Genomic DNA, 15,744 nt, shown 5'->3' on the forward strand with positions numbered 1-15,744 from the left:
TTTTGTATTTTTAGGAGAGACAGGGTTTCAGCACATTGGCAGGCTGGTCTCAAACTCCTGACCTCAGGTGATCTGCCCACCTCGGCCTCCCAAAGTGTTGGGATTACAGATTTGAGCCACTGCACCCGGTTGTTAGCAGGTTTTTTTGTTTTTGTTTTTTTAAATACTTGCCCACCCTTCATCTGCTGATTTTTTTTTCTTTGAGACAGAGTCTCACTCTGTTGCCCAAGCTGGAGTGCAGTGGCATAATTTCGGCTCACTGCAACCTCTGCTTCCCAGGTTCAAGTGTTTCTCATGCCTGAGCCTCCCCAGCAGCTGGGAATACAGGCGTGTGCCACCACGCCTGGCTCATTTGTGTATTTTTAGTAGAGATGGGGTTTCGCCATGTTGGCAAGGCTGGTCTCGAACTCCTGACCTCAGGTGATCCCCCACCTTGGCCTCCTAAAGTGCTGGGATTACAAACGTGAGCCACCGCACCCAGCCGTGAAATTTTATTTTACGTATTTGCTTGTTTATTTTTTGTTAGCATGTTGTAGTTTTTAAATTTTAGTTTAGTTTATTTTTTTGAGATAGTCTCCCTCTGTTTCCCAGACCAGAGTACAGTAATGTGATCTCAGCTCACTGCAACCTCTGCCTTCTGGGTTCAAGCGATTTTCATGCCTCAGCCACCTGAGTAACTGGAATTACAGGCACGCGCCACCACACCCAACTAATTTTTGTATTTTTAGTAGAGACAGGGTTTCACCATGTTGCCCAGGCTGGTCTTTGACTCCTGGCCTCAAGTGATCCACCCACCTCGGCCTCCCAAAGTGCTGGGATTACAGGCATGAGCCACCACGCCTGGCCTGTTCACAGGTTTTGAAGTGCCAGTTGTTGTGCAGCCACCATCCTGTTTTATGCATCCAGCAATTCTACAACAAAAGATTAAGATTACTCCGATAAACAAAATGGAATCTTGTGAGAATGGCATCTGAAAGAAACTAAGATGGTAGCAAAGATCTCAGAACCTGATCATGTGTTGACCCTTTGTGAGGTTATCCTATTGTCTCAGGAAGAGGGACTATAAAAATTAATTTTTCACTTACAATAACACTTGCTTAGGAATGATCGAAACTATTGTTTCATTGCCATAGGCTCTAACTACTGAAGCTGATAAAATACTATGAACTTTGAATGACCCTTGGATGCCCAGATTTTACCAGACCAAAGTGAAGACTTATTTTTGACTAATGCAAAATGGAGCATCTTTTATTTTTTACTTTTATTTTTATTATTTTTTTTGGGACAGAGTCTCACTCTGTCTCCTACCCTGGAGTGCAGTGGCACAATCTCGGCTCACTGCAACCTCCGCCTTCCAAGTTCAAGTGATTCTCCTGCCTCAGCCTCCCGGGTAGCTGGGATTACAGGTGCCCGCCACTGTGCCCGGCTAATTTTTGTATTTTTAGTAGAGACGGGGTTTCGCCATGTTGGTCAGGCTGGTCTCAAACTCCTGACCTCAGGTGATCCACCTGCCTCAGCTTCCAAAGTGCTGGGATTACAGGCATGAATCACTGCGCCCAGCTGGAACATCTTTTAATCAAGTAGTTCTCAACTGGGGAATGTTTTGTCCCATGAGAGACATTTGGTTATGTCTAGAGACATTTTGAGTTTTCCCAACTGGGATGGCATCTAGTGGGTAGAAACTAGAGATGCTGCTGAACATCTTGCAATGCACAGGTTAGCCCTCACGGCCACCCCACCATACACAAAGAATTATCCAGCCCAGGATGCCAATAGTGCCGAGCTTGAGAAATACTGCCAACTATGTACGTACTCATACATAGACTCATTTCTACTCAGAATGCTAGTTATCAGGGCTTAATTAGCATAACCACTATGGGTTACCCGCTCTCTTTATAACACGCAAAACTTCTGGCCAGGTGCCTCACTCCTGTAATCCCAGCACTTTGGGAGACCAAGGCAGGTGGATCACTTGAGGTCAGGAGTTTGAGACCAACCTGGCCAACCTTGTGAAACCCCATCTCTACTAAAATACAGAAATAAGCTGGGTGTGGTGGTGCATGCCTGTAATCCCAGTTACTCGGGAGGTTGAGGCAGGAGAATCACTTGAACCCGGGAGGTGGAGGTTGCAGTGAGCCGAGATCGCACCACTGCACTCCAGCCTGGGCAACAGAGCAAGACTCTGTCTCAAACAACAACAAACAAACAAACAAACAAAAGCTCCCGACTTTTCTCCTCAGGGAACTGTTAATACTCAATGTTCCCTCTCCTGACCAAGTTAATAATGTCAACTTCATATAATTACTGCTCTGGATGCTAAGGGTATTGCTCTGACTAAAACAGATCAGATCCCTGCTCTCATGAAACTTACACTCCAGTCAGAGAGAGGGTAAACAAGTCAATAAGTAAGTAGAGGGAACAAACCAGGTAAAACTAAGTGGTAGGCAGAAAAATAAAAGAAAGTGACACAAATAGAGTGGTTTGGTAGCTACTTTAGACTTTGGTCAGGAATTGTTTCTCTGAGGAGGTGACATTTAAACTGAGGCTTAAATGACAATAAGGGGAACATCCCAGGTAAAGGAAGTAGTCTGTGAAAAACACAAAGATAGAAATGAGCTTGTCATATTCAGAAAAGCCAGTGTGGCTAGAGTCTAGAGGGGGAGTAGTAGAGATGAGGTTGAAGATGTTGGAAAGGGTAGGATTATACAGGTACTGTAAACCAAGATAAGGAGTCTGGGCTATGATAAGTGCACTGGAAGCCTTTGCAGGGTTTAAGCCAAGGTGGGACATGATCTGATTTATCTTTCAATCAGAAACTTAACCATCATGCAATATACCTTTGTAACAAATCTGCACATGTACCCCCAATTCTAAAATAAAAGTTGAAAAAAAAAACTTAGGGTAAATATGAAAAAAAAAAGAAAGAAAGAAAAGAACAGTTAAAAGTAATATAAGAATGGTAAAGTAAAGCTGGGTGCAGTGGCTCACTCCTGTAATCACAGCACTTTGGGAGGTTGAGGCAGGCGGATGTCTTGAGCCCAGGAGTTCAAGGTTAGCCTGGGCAACATGGTGAAACCCTGTCTCTACAAAAAAATGCAAAAATTAGCCAAGTGTGGTAGTGCACACCTGTAATCCCGGCTACTTAGGAGGCTGAGGTGGGAGGATTGCTTGAGTCTGGGAGGTCAAGGCTGCAGTGAGCCATGATCACGCCCCTGCACTCCAATACTCCAGCTTGGGTGACAGAACAAGACCGTGTTTAAAAAAAAAAAGAAAAGAAAAAGAATGGCAAAGTTCTAATTATATGAAAATAAGGCAAAAATAATAACAAATGAACAAAAAGATTATCTTAGCCACTATGGGGAGAATATATGGGGTAAGGGGAGGATGAAGGAAAAGTGGGAGGAGAAGAGAAGCAAGGGGGCCAGAAAGAGGCTATTGTAAGAGACCAGGAAAGATGATGGCTTGGATGGACTATCAGAGATGGACAGAAAGGGATGGGCCAGCATATGTGTGGAAGTGGAGTTGCTAGGTCTTAATGGTTTGCATGCTTGAGTGAGAGAAATAGGAATCAAGGATGACTCCTGGGTTTTGGCTTGAGTAATTGAAATAGAAAAGACCAAGAGACGACCACTGTTTAGAGGGTAGCAGGTTTTGGATAGGATATTACGAATTCTGTTGCCAGGCATGGTGGCTCATCCCTATAATCCCAGCACTTTGAGAGGCTGAGGTGGGTGGATCACCTGAGGTCAGGAGTTCGAGACCAGCCTTCCCAACATGGTGAAACCCCATCTCTACTAAAAAAACAAAAATTAGTCAGGCGTGGTGGTGGGCACCTGTAATCCCAGGTACTTGGGAGGCTGAGGCAGGAGAATCACTTGAATCTGGGAGGTAGAGGTTGCAGTGAGCCTCTGCATTCCAGCCTGGGTGGCAGAGTGAGACTCCCTCTTGAAAGAAAGAAAGAGGGAGGGAGGGAGGGAGGAAGGAAGGAAGGAAGGAAGGAAGGAAGGAAGGAAGGAAGGAAGGAAGGAAGAAAAAGAAAGAAAAAGAATTCTGCTGTTTACTGTTATAGAGGACACAGCCAGGGCAACATAGTGAGACCTCATCTCTACAAAAAATTCTTTAAAAAATTAGCCTGGTATGGAGGCGTGCACCTGTGATGCTAGCTACTTGGGAAGCCGAGGCAGGAGGATCATTTGAGCTCAGGTGGTTGAGGCTGCAGTGAGCCATGATCACACCACTGTACTCTAACCTGAGCGACAGAGTGAGACCCTGTCTCAAAAGAGAAAAAGAAAAAGAAAAAAAAAGATATACAAGAGGCAAGGTCTACTAGTCTGCTAGACAGAGAGGTCAGGATGGAGATATAATCCCTTTTTGCTGTAGACAAAGTAAAATGTCTTTTGCCTTTGCCTTTATGCCTGACACAGATGAGATCATCTAGGGAAGGAACATACAGAAGAGTAGGTGCCTAGTAGCAAGATACGGGCCTTCCATATTTAAAGATGGAGCGGAGGAAGAAAAGCCATCTAAGAATATTGGGCAAGAACACCAGAGAGGCAGGAGAACTGATGGTGGTATCTCAGAAAAGAGAAGGCAGTGTTTCACAGAGGGACTAGTGATTTAACATGACAGACTAATACACGTGTGTCTTGGTTACTTCCTCAAGCTCTGCCGAAACAATGGTTTTTAAAAGATGTGTGATGGCCAGGCATGGTGGCTCACACCTGTAATCCCAGAACTTTGGGAGGCTGCAGAGGGAGGATCGCTTGAACCCAAGAGTTTGAGACCTAGGCAACATAGTGAGACCCTGTTTCAAAAATAAAATAAAATAAAATAAAAATTAGCCGAGCATGGTGGTGGGTGCCTGTAGTCCCAGCTATTCAGGAGGCTGATGTGGGAGGATCACTTGAGCCTGGGAGGTTGAGGCTGCAGTGAGCTATGATCATGCCACTGTACCCCAACCTGGGTGACAGAGTGAGACCCTGTCTCAAAAAAAAAAAAAAAAGAATTGGTTGTTGACATTTTGAGCTGGATGAAAATATTTTTAAAATACAAAAATAATTTTAAAAAGAAAAGAATTGGTTGATTCCATCCTGCTCAGCTGAGTGCAGTGAGAGCACAACCTGTCCTTGGTCCTGGCAGATGACTAGAGGTTTATATTCTGGAGTGGCTGAACTAAAGGGGTTCTGGATTTCAGGAGACCAGGCAACCTGAGAGGGGCTTTAAGTGAAATTCTGCATACCAAATGGTAAGACCTCCAGTCACCTTCTCTCACCCAGTCCCCAAAAGGCTGGCAGCTGGACTTATACCCTTCTAAGTGAGATAAGAGAATGGTTTCTGAGGAATGGATCAGCCCAACAGAAAAAATATTGATGGCTAGGAAAGGTCCCCATGAAATGACTGGGTCACCACTTGGTTACCCTTATACTAAAGTTCACCACTTGACATGCTTGCACACTGACATAGAGCTTCATATATATATATATATATACACACACATATATATATATAGAGAGAGAGAGAGAGAGAGAGAGAGAGACAGGATCTTGCTATACTGCCCAGGTTGGTCTTAAACTCTTGGGTTTAAGTGATCCTCCTGTCTTAGCCTCCCGAATAGCTGGGATTACAGGCACGAGTTACTATGCCTGGCCTAATCTATATGTATGTATATCTTAGCCTCTCAAGTGGCTGGGATTATAGCACAAGTCACTATACCTGGCCTAATCTCTATATATGTAGATATATATAGATCTACAGCATTACTGGGTTTGGGGTGTCCCCTGGAGCAAGAAAGAAAGAGAGAGAGGTGGACAGTCTCACTCTCTGGCCCAAGCTAGAGTGTAGAGGTGCGAACATGGCTTCTCTGCAGCCTCAACCTGCCGGTCTCAAACCATCCTCTAACCTCAGCTCCCCAAGTATCTGGGACAACAGGCAAGCACTACCACACCCCACTCATTTTTGTATTTTTTGTAGAGATGGGGTTTCATCATGTTGCCCAGACTGGTCTCAAATTCCTGAGCTCAAGTGATCTACCTGCCTTGGCCTCCCAAAGTGCTGAGATTACAGGTGTGAGCAACTATGCATGGCCAATATGTGTGTGTGTGTGTGTATATGTGTGTGTGTGTGGTTTTTTTGTTTTTTTGTGTTTTTTTTGAGATGGAGTCTCACTCTGTCGCCCAGGCTGGAGTGCAGTGGCAAAATCTTGGCTCACTGCAAGTTCCGCCTCCCAGGTTCACGCCATTCTCCTGCCTCAGCCTCCCAAGTAGCTGGGACTACAGGCTCCCACCATCACGCCCAGCTAATTTTTTTGTATTTTTCGTAGAGATGGGGTTAGCCAGGATGGTCTCGATCTCCTGACCTTGTGATCCTATGATCAGCCCACCTTGGCCTCCCAAAGTGCTGGGATTATAGGTGTTAGCCACCGTGCCTGGCGGGTTTTTTTTTTTTTTTTTTTTTTGAGACAGGGTCTTACTCTATCACACAGACTGGAGTGCAGTGGTACAATGACGGCTCACTACAGCCTTGACCTCCCAGGCTCAAGCAGTCCTCCCACCTCAGCCTCCCAAATAGGTGGGACTACAGGTGTGAGTCACCAAGTCTAATTTTTAAATTTTTTGTAGAGATGAGTTCTCAATATGTTGCCCAGGCTGCTTTCAAACTCCTAGGTTCAAGCAATCCTGCCTCAGCTTCCCAATGTGTTGGGGTTACAGGTGTGAGCCACCATGCCCAGCCTTAATCAATGTATTATTATTTTTTGAGATGGAGTCTCACTCTGTTGACCAGGCAATGGTGCGATCTTGGGCTCACTGCAATCTCCGCCTCCTGGGTTCAAGCAATTCTCCTGCCTCAGCCTCCTGAGTAGCTGGGACTGTAGGAGCATGCCACCATGCCTGGCTGATTTTTGTATTTTTCATAGAGATGGGTTTTCACCATGTTGGCCAGGCTGGTCTCGAACTCCTGACCTCGTGATCCACCTGCCTCACCTCCCAAAGTGCTAGGATTACAGGTATGAGCCACTGTGCCTGGACTCAATATTTTATTTTATATTATTATTTTATTTTATTTTATTTTTGAGACAGAGTTTTGCTGTCATCTAGGCTGAAGTGCAGTGGCACAATCTCAGCTGACTACAACTTCCGCCTCCTGGGTTCAAGTGATTCTCCTGCCTCAGCCCCCTAAGTAACTGGGATTACAGGCATGCGCCATCACGCGTGGCTAATTTTTGTATGTTTAGTAGAAACAGAGTTTTGCTTTGTTGGACAGACTAGTCTTACACTCCTGACCTCAGGTGATCCGCCTGCCTCAGCCTCCGCCCTAATCAATATTTTAATGCCTTGGGATAGGAGGAGGAACAAGATGGCTGAATAGAAGCCTCCACCTATTGTTCTCCCTGAAGGAACACCAAATTTGTCAACTGTCTACACAAAAGAACACCTTCATCAGAACCAAAAATCAGCTTAGGTACCAGCTTAGCCACAGTGGGGAAGAGCACTGAGTGGGCTTTTGGGGTCCTTGATTCCAGGCCTTGGCTCTTGAACAGCATTTTTGGACGTATCCCGGGCCAGAGGGGAACCCACTACCCTAAAGCGTGAGTGCCAGGCCTGGCAGCATTCACCACAAGCTGATTGACGAGTCCTTGGGCCTTAAGTGAACTTCGTCAGTGCCCTGGCAGTACTCTCTGTGGGCCTGTGGTGGTGGACATGGGGAGAGACTCCTCTGCCCTGGCAAAGGGAGGGAAGAGTGGGAAGAGCTTTGTTTTGTGGTTTCAGTGCCAGCTTAGCTGCAGTAGAATAGAGCACCAGGTAGATTTCGAAGGTTTCCAACTCCAGGCCCTGCTACCAGACAACATCTCTGGACCTGCCTGGGGCCTGGGGTAACTCATTGCCCTGAAGGGAAGGACACAAGCCTGGCTGGCTTCACCACCTGCTGATTGTAGAGCCCTCGGGCCTTGAGCAAACATAAGCGGAAGTCAGGTAGTGGGCTGCAGGCAGGCTTTGGGCAAGACCCAGTATTGTGCTGGCTTCCGATGTGACCCAGAGCAGTCCTAGTGGTGGTGGCCACAGGGGTGCTTGTGCCACCTATTCCCCCAACTCCAGGCAGCTCAGCAGAGAGAGAGAGAGAGAGAGAGAGAGAGAGAAACTTCATTTATTTGGGAGAAAGTAAGGAAAGAGAACAAGAATCTGCTCCTGGTAATGCAGAGAATTCTTCTGGATTTTAACCAAGACCACCAAGGTGGTACTTTCATGAATCTGCAAGATCTACAGCATTACTGGGCTTGGGGTGTCCTCTAATGCAGATATGGTTGCAGTAACCAAAAACTTAGATCACAACACCCAAGGCCCTTTGGGAAGCCTTTCTAAGGAGGATGGGTACAAAGAAGCCCAGACTGTGAAGACTACAAAAAATACCTGAGTCTTCAATACACAGACACTGACAAACATCCACAAGCTTCTAGACCATTTAGGAAAACATACCCTCACCAAATTAACTAAATAAGGCACCAGGGGCCAGTCCGAGAGAGACAGAGATAAGTGACCTTTCAGACAGAATCCAAAGTAGCTGTTTTGAGGAAATTCAAAGAAACTCAAGATAACACAGAGAAGGAATTCATAATCCTATTAGATAAATTTATTTATTTTTATTTTTTGGAGACAGAGTCTCTCGCTCTGTCCCCCAGGCTGGAGTGCAGTGGCGTGATCTCGGCTCACTGCAACCTCCGCCTCCTGGGTTAAAGTGATTCTTATGCCTCAGGCTCCCACCAAGCAGCTGGAATTGCAGGCACATGCCATCACGCCTGGCTAATTTTTATATTTTTGGTAGAGACAGGGTTTCGCCATGTTGACCAGGCTGGTCTTAAACTCCTGACCTCAGGTGATCTGCCGCCTGCCTCAGTCTCCCAAATTGCTGGGATTACAGGCGTGAACCACCGTGCCTGGCCCTATTAAGATACATTTAACAAAGAGATTGAAATAATTAAAAAGAACCAAGCAGAAATTCTGGAGTTGAAAAATGCAATTGACATACTTAAGAATGTGTCTGAGTTGCTTAGCAGCAGAATTGATCAAGCAGAAGAAAGAATTAGTGAGACTGGGGACAGGCTATTCGAAAATACACAGGCTGGGTGCAGTGGCTCCTGCCTGTAATCCCAGCACTTTGGGAGGCTGAGGCGGGCGGATTACGAGGTCAGGAGATCGAGACCTTGCTGGCTAACACAGTGAAACCCCGCCTCTACTAAAAAAATACAAAAAAATTAGCCGGGCATGGTGGCGGGCGCCTATAGTCCCAGCTACTCGGGAGGCTGAGGCAGGAGAATGGTGTGAACCCAGGAGGTGGAGTTTGCAGTGAGCCGAGATCGCGCCACTGCACTGCAGCCTGGGTGACAGAGTGGGACTCCATCTCAAAAAAAGAAAGAAAGAAAGAAAGAAAAAAAGACACAGAGGAGACAAGAAAAAGGAATTTTAAAAAGCAAAGCATGCCTACAAGATCTAGAAGACAACCTCAAAAGGGCAAATCTAAGAGTTTTTGGCCTTAGGAGGTAGAGAGAGAGAGAGGAGTGGAAAGTTTGTTCAAAGGGATAATAACAGAGAACTTCCCAAACCTAGAGAAAGATATCAGTATTCAAGTATAAGAAGATTGTAAGGCTGGGAGCGGTGGCTCACGCCTGTAATCCCAGGACTTAGGGAGGCTGAGGCGGGCAGATCACCTAAGGTCAGGAGTTCGAGACCAGCCTGGCCAACATGGTGAAACCCTGTCTCTACTAAAAATACAAAAATTAGCTGGGCCTGGTGGCAGGCACCTGTAATCACAGCTATTCGGGAGGCTGAGGCAGGAGAATCACTTGAACCTGGGAGGCAGAGGTTGCAGTGAGCCGTGGTCACGCCATTGCAGTCCAGCCTGAGGGACAAGAGTAAGACTTCGTCTCAAAAAAAAAGAAGATTGTAGAAAAGAGAAAAAAAGAAAAGAAAAGAGAAGAAAAAAACCCAAAAAACAAACAAAGAAGAAGGTTGTAGAACACCAAGAATTTAACTCAAAGAGGACTACCTCAAGGCATTGAATAAACTCTCAAAGGTCAAGGATAAAGAATCCTAAAAGTAGCAAGAGAAAATAAACTAGTATTAATAACATACAATGGAGCTCCAATTCATCTGGCAGTAGAATTTTCAGTGGAAACTTCATAGGTCAGGAGAGAGTGGCATGACATATTTAAGTGCAGAAGGAAAAAAACCTTTTACCCTAGAAATAGTATATCCAGCAAAATACATCCTTCAAACATGAAAGAGAAATAGCCTTTCCCAAATAAACAAAAGCTGAGGGATTTCATCAACACCACACCTGTCCTACAAGAAATGCTAAAGGGAGTTCTTCAGTCTAAAAGAGAAAGATGTTAATGAGCAATAAGATATTATCCGAAGGAACTGGGCCCAGTGGCTCATGCCTGTAATCCCAGCACTGTGAGAGGCTGAAGAGGGAGAATCGCTTGAGCTCAAGAGTTTGAGACCAGCCTGGGCAACACAGTGAGACCTCATCTGTACCAAAAAGTTAAAATAGTTAGCTGAGTGTGGTGGCACATGCCTGTAGTCCCAGCTATTTGGGAGACTGAGATGGGAAGAATGCTTGAACCTGAGAGTTCAAGGCTGCAGTGAGCTATAATCGTGCCACTGCTCTACAGTGTGGGCAACAAAGCAAGACCCTGTCTCAGCAACAGCAACAACAACAACAAAAATCATCTGAAGTTACAAAATTCACTGGTAATAGTAAGTACACAGAAAAATACAGAATAATATAACACTGCAATTGTGGTATATAAACTACTCATTTCTAAAGTAGAAAGATGAAAAGATAGACTGATCAAAAATAATAACTGCAACTACTTTTCAAGACATAGTACAGTAAGATATGCCTAGATATAGCAAAAAGTTAAAAAGTGGGGAGACAGAGCTAAAGTATAGAGTTTTCATTAGTTTTCTTTTCCTTTTTTTTTTTGAGATGGAGTCTCGCTCTGTTGCCCAGGCTGGAGTGTAGTGGTGCGATCTTGGCTGACTGGAACCTCTGCCTGTCAAGTTCACACCGTTCTCCTGCCTCAGCCTCCTGAGTAGCTGAGACTACAGGTGCCTGCCACCATGCCCAGCTAATTTTTTATATTTTTAGTAGAGACGGGGTTTCGCTGTGTTAGCTAGGATGGTCTCAATCTCCTGACAGTGTGATCTACCTGCCTCGGCCTCCCAAAGTGCTGGGATTACAGGCGTTAGCCACCACCCCCGGCCCTAGTTTTCTTTTTGCTTTTTAGTTTGTTTATGTTCTGTGTTATAATCAGTTTAAAATAATGGGTTTTTAAGGTATTATTAGCATGCCTCATGCTAACCTCAAATCTAAAAATATACAACACAAACACGAAAAGTAAAAAGCAAGAAAATCAACATATGACTAGAGAAAATCACTTTTACTAAAAGGAAGACAGGAAGGAAGAAGGAAGGGAAGACCACAAAAGATTCAGAAAACAAATAACAAAATGGAGGAATAAGTTCTTACGTACAAATAACATTGAATGCAAATGGACTAGACTCTCCAATCAAGACACAGAGTGGCTGAATGGATTAAAAAAACAAGACCCAAAGATCTGTTGCCTACAAGAAACACAATTCACCTATAAAGACACCCACAGACTGAAAATAAATGGAGGGAGAAAGATATTCCATGCCAATGGAAACCAAGAAAGAGTAGCGGTAGCTGTACTAATATCAGACATAACAGATTTCAAGGCAAAAACTATGAAAAGGCAAAGGGCCAGGCATGGTGGCTCATGCCTGTAATCCCAATACTTTTGGAGGCCAAGGTGGGTGGATCACCTGAGGTCAGGAGTTTGAGACCATCCTGGCCAACATGGCAAAACCCCGTCTCTACTAAAAAAAATGTAAAAATTAGCCAGACCTGGTGGTGCACACCTGTAATCCTAGCTACTCAGGAGGGTGAGGCAGGAGAATCACTTGAACCTGGGAGGCAGAGGTTTCAGTGAGCTGAGACTGCACCACTGGACTCCAGCCTGAACAACAGAGTGAGACTCCGTCTCAAAAAAAATAAAATAAAGTAAAATAAAAATAATAAAAAGAGACAAAGAAAGTCATTATATAATGATAAAAGGGCCAATATGACAAATGATATGATAATTGTAAATATATATGTACTGAACACTGGAGCATACAGATATATATAAAGCAAATGTTATTAGAACTGAAAAGAGAGATAGACCCCAATACAATAGTAGCTGGAGACATCAACACTCCACTTTTAGCATTGGACAGATCGTCCAGACAAAACACAACAAAGAAACTTTGGACTGAATCTACACCATAGACAGTGGACCTAATAATATTTACCTAACATTTCATCTAGCAGCTGTAGAATATACATTCTTCTCCTCAGCACATATATCTTTTCAAGGACAGACCATATACGTTAGGCCACGAAACAAATCTTGAAACATTCAAAAAATCCAAATAATATCAAGTATCTTCTCTGACCACACTGGAGTAAAACTAGAAATCAATAATAAGGATTTTTGGAAACTATACAAATACATGAAAGTTAAGCAATATTGCTGGGCGCGGTGGCTCATGCCTATAATCCCAGCAGTTTGGGAGGTCAAGGCAGGTGGATCACCTGAGGTCAGGAGTTCGAGACCAGCCTGGCCAACATGGTGAAACCCTGTCTCTACCAAAAATACAAAAATTAGCCTGGCATGGTGGCGGGCGCCTGTAATCCCAGCTGCTTGGGAGGCTGAGGTATAAGAATTGCTTGAACCCAGGAAGCGGAGGTTGCAGTGAGCTGAGACTGCGCCATTGTACTCCAGCCTGGGCAACAAGAGCAAAACTCTGTCTCAAAAAAATAAAAAATAAAAATAAAGAAAGTTAGGCAATATGCTCCTAAATGACCAGTGGGTCAATGAAGATATTAAGAAAGAAATTGAGAAATTTCTTGAAAGAAATGATAATGGAAACACAACATACCAAAACCGATCAGATACAGCAAAAGCAGTACTAAGAGGGATGTTTGCAGCTGTAAGTACCTGTATCAAAAAAGAAGAAAAGGCCAGGTGCAGTGGCTCACGCCTGTAATCCCAGCACTTTGGGAGGCTGAGGTGGGCGGATCATGAGGTCAGGAGATCGAGACCATCCTGGCCAACATGATGAAACCCTGTCTCCACTAAAAATACAAAAATTAGCTGGATGTGGCAGTGCGTGCTTGTAATCCCAGCTACTTGGGAGACTGAGGCAGGAGAATCACTTGAACCCAGGGGATGGAGGTTGCAGTGAGATGAGATTGTGCCACTGTACTCCAGCCTGGCAACAGAGCTAGACTCTGTCCCAGAAAACAAAAACAAAAGACAAGAAAAGAAGAAAAACTTCAAATAAATGACCTAATGATGAAGCTTAAAGAACTAGAAAAGCAAGAGGAAACCAAACCCAAAGTTAGTAGAAGAAAAGAACCAATAAAGATCAGAGCAGAAATAAATGAAGTTGAAATCAAGAAAATACAAAAGATCAATGAAACAAAAGTTGTTTTTTTAACAGATAAAGAAAAATGAAAAACCATTAGCCAGCCTATGAAAAAAAGACAGAAGACCCAAATAAATAAAATCAGAGATGAAAAAGGAGACGTTACAACCAATACTGCAGAAATTCAAAGGACCATTAGAGCAACTATATGCTGAGAGCAACTATATGCTGTGAGCAACTATATACCAGTAAATTGGAAAATCTAGAAGAAATGGATAAATTCCTAGACACTCATGCAACCTACCAAAATTGAACCATGAAGAAATCCAAAACCTGAAGAGACTAATAAGAAGTAACGAGATTGAAACTATAACAAAAAGTCTCCCAGCAAAGAAAAGCCTGGAACCCGATGGCTTCACTGCTGAATTTAACCAAACATTTAAAGAAGAACTAATTCCAATTTTATTCAAACTTCTGAAAAGTAGAGAAGCAAGGAAACTTCCAAACTCATTATTTGTGGCTAGTCTTACACTCATACCAAAACCAGGCAAAGACACATCAAAAAAGAAAACTATGGGCCAATATATCTGATGAACATTGATGCAAAAATCCTAAATAAAATACTAGCAAACTGAATTCAACAATACATCAAAAAGATCAATCATCATGACCAAGTGGGATTTATCTCAGGAATGCAAGGATGGCTCAACATATGCAAATCAATGAATGTGATACATTATATCAACAGAATGAACCACAAAAACCACATGATTGTTTCTATTGATGCTGAAAAAGCATTTGATAGAATTCAACATTCTGGCCGGGCACAGTGGCTCATGCCTGTAATCCCAGCACTTTGGGAGGCCAAGGCAGGCAGATCACCTGAGGTCAGGAGTTCAAGACCAGTCTGGCCAACATGGTGAAACTCCATTTCTACTAAAAATACAAAAAATTAGCCAGACGTGGTGGTGCGCACCTGTGATCCCAGCTACTCAGAGGCTGAGGCAGGAGAACCGCTTGAACCCAGGAGGCCGAGGTTGCAGTGAGCTGAGAGCGTGCCATTGCATTCCAGCCTAGGCAACCAGTGCAAAACTCCATCTCAAAAAAAAAAAAAAAAAAAAAAAAAGCTATATATGACAGACCCACAGCTGGTATCATACTGAATGGAGAAAAACTGAAAGCCTTTCCTTAGATCTGGAACACACCAAGGATTTCCACTTTCACCACTGTTATTCAACATAGTACTGAAAGTCCTAGGCACAACAATCAGACAAGAGAAAGAAATAAAAAGCATTCAAATTGGAAAGGGAGAAGTTGAATTATTGTTGTTTGTAGATGATATGATCTTATATTTGGAAAAACCTAAAGACTCCACCAAAAAACTATTGAACTGATCAATAAATTCAGTAAAGCTGCAGGATACAAAATTATCATATGAGGCCAGGCATGGTAGCTCACACTTGTAGTCCCAGCAATTTGGGAGGCTAAGACTGGAGGATTGCATGAGTCCAGGAGTTTGAGACCAGCCTGGCCAACATGGAGAAACCCCTGTCTTTTATAAAATTTTTTAAAAAAAATTATCATACAAAAATTAGTAGGTTTTTTTTTTTTTTTTTTTTTTTTTTTGAGACAGAGTCTCACTGTATCATTCAGGGTGGAATGCAGTGGCATAATCTTGGCTCATTGCAACCTCTGTCTCCTGGGTTAAAGTGATTCTTGTGCCTCAGCCTCCTGAATAACTGGGGTTACAGGTGTGTGCCACCACACCTGGCTAATTTTTGTATTTTTAGTAGAGACTGGGTTTGACCATGTTGGCCAGGCTGGTCTCAAACTCCTGACCTCAGGTAATTCTCCCACCTTGGCCTCCCAAAGTGCTGGAATTATAGGCGTGAGCCACTGAGCCCAGCCTTTTTTTTTTTTTTTTTGAGACAGAGTCTTGCTTTGTTCCCCAGGCTGAAGTGCAGTTTCCCAATCTCAGCTCACGGCAGCTTCTGCCTCCTGGGTTCAAAAAATTCTCCTGCCTCAGTCTCCCAAGTAGCTGGGACTACAGATAAGCATGGCCAGCTAATTGTTGTATTTTTAGTAGAGACAAGGTTTCACTATGTTGGCTAGTCTGGTCTCGAACTCCTGGCCTCATGTGATCTGCTTGCCTTGGCCTCCCAAAGTGCTAGAAGTACAGGTATGAGCCTCTGAGCCCAGCTGAAAATCAGTAGTATTTTTTTAATTTATTTTTTTTGTTTGTTTGAGACGGAGT

The 15,744-nt window shown here is 43.8% G+C and overlaps 1 long non-coding RNA gene across 2 annotated transcripts in view; it reads left to right on the forward strand.

The window, feature by feature from the left end:
* LOC119628311 (uncharacterized) overlaps positions 1–15,744 on the forward strand; it is a 41,329-nt gene that overhangs the window by 7,412 nt on the left and 18,173 nt on the right. The window lies entirely within an intron of this gene.

The sequence above is a fragment of the Chlorocebus sabaeus genome, chromosome 4 (genome assembly GCF_047675955.1).
Source record: "Chlorocebus sabaeus isolate Y175 chromosome 4, mChlSab1.0.hap1, whole genome shotgun sequence".
NCBI lineage: Eukaryota > Metazoa > Chordata > Mammalia > Primates > Cercopithecidae > Chlorocebus > Chlorocebus sabaeus.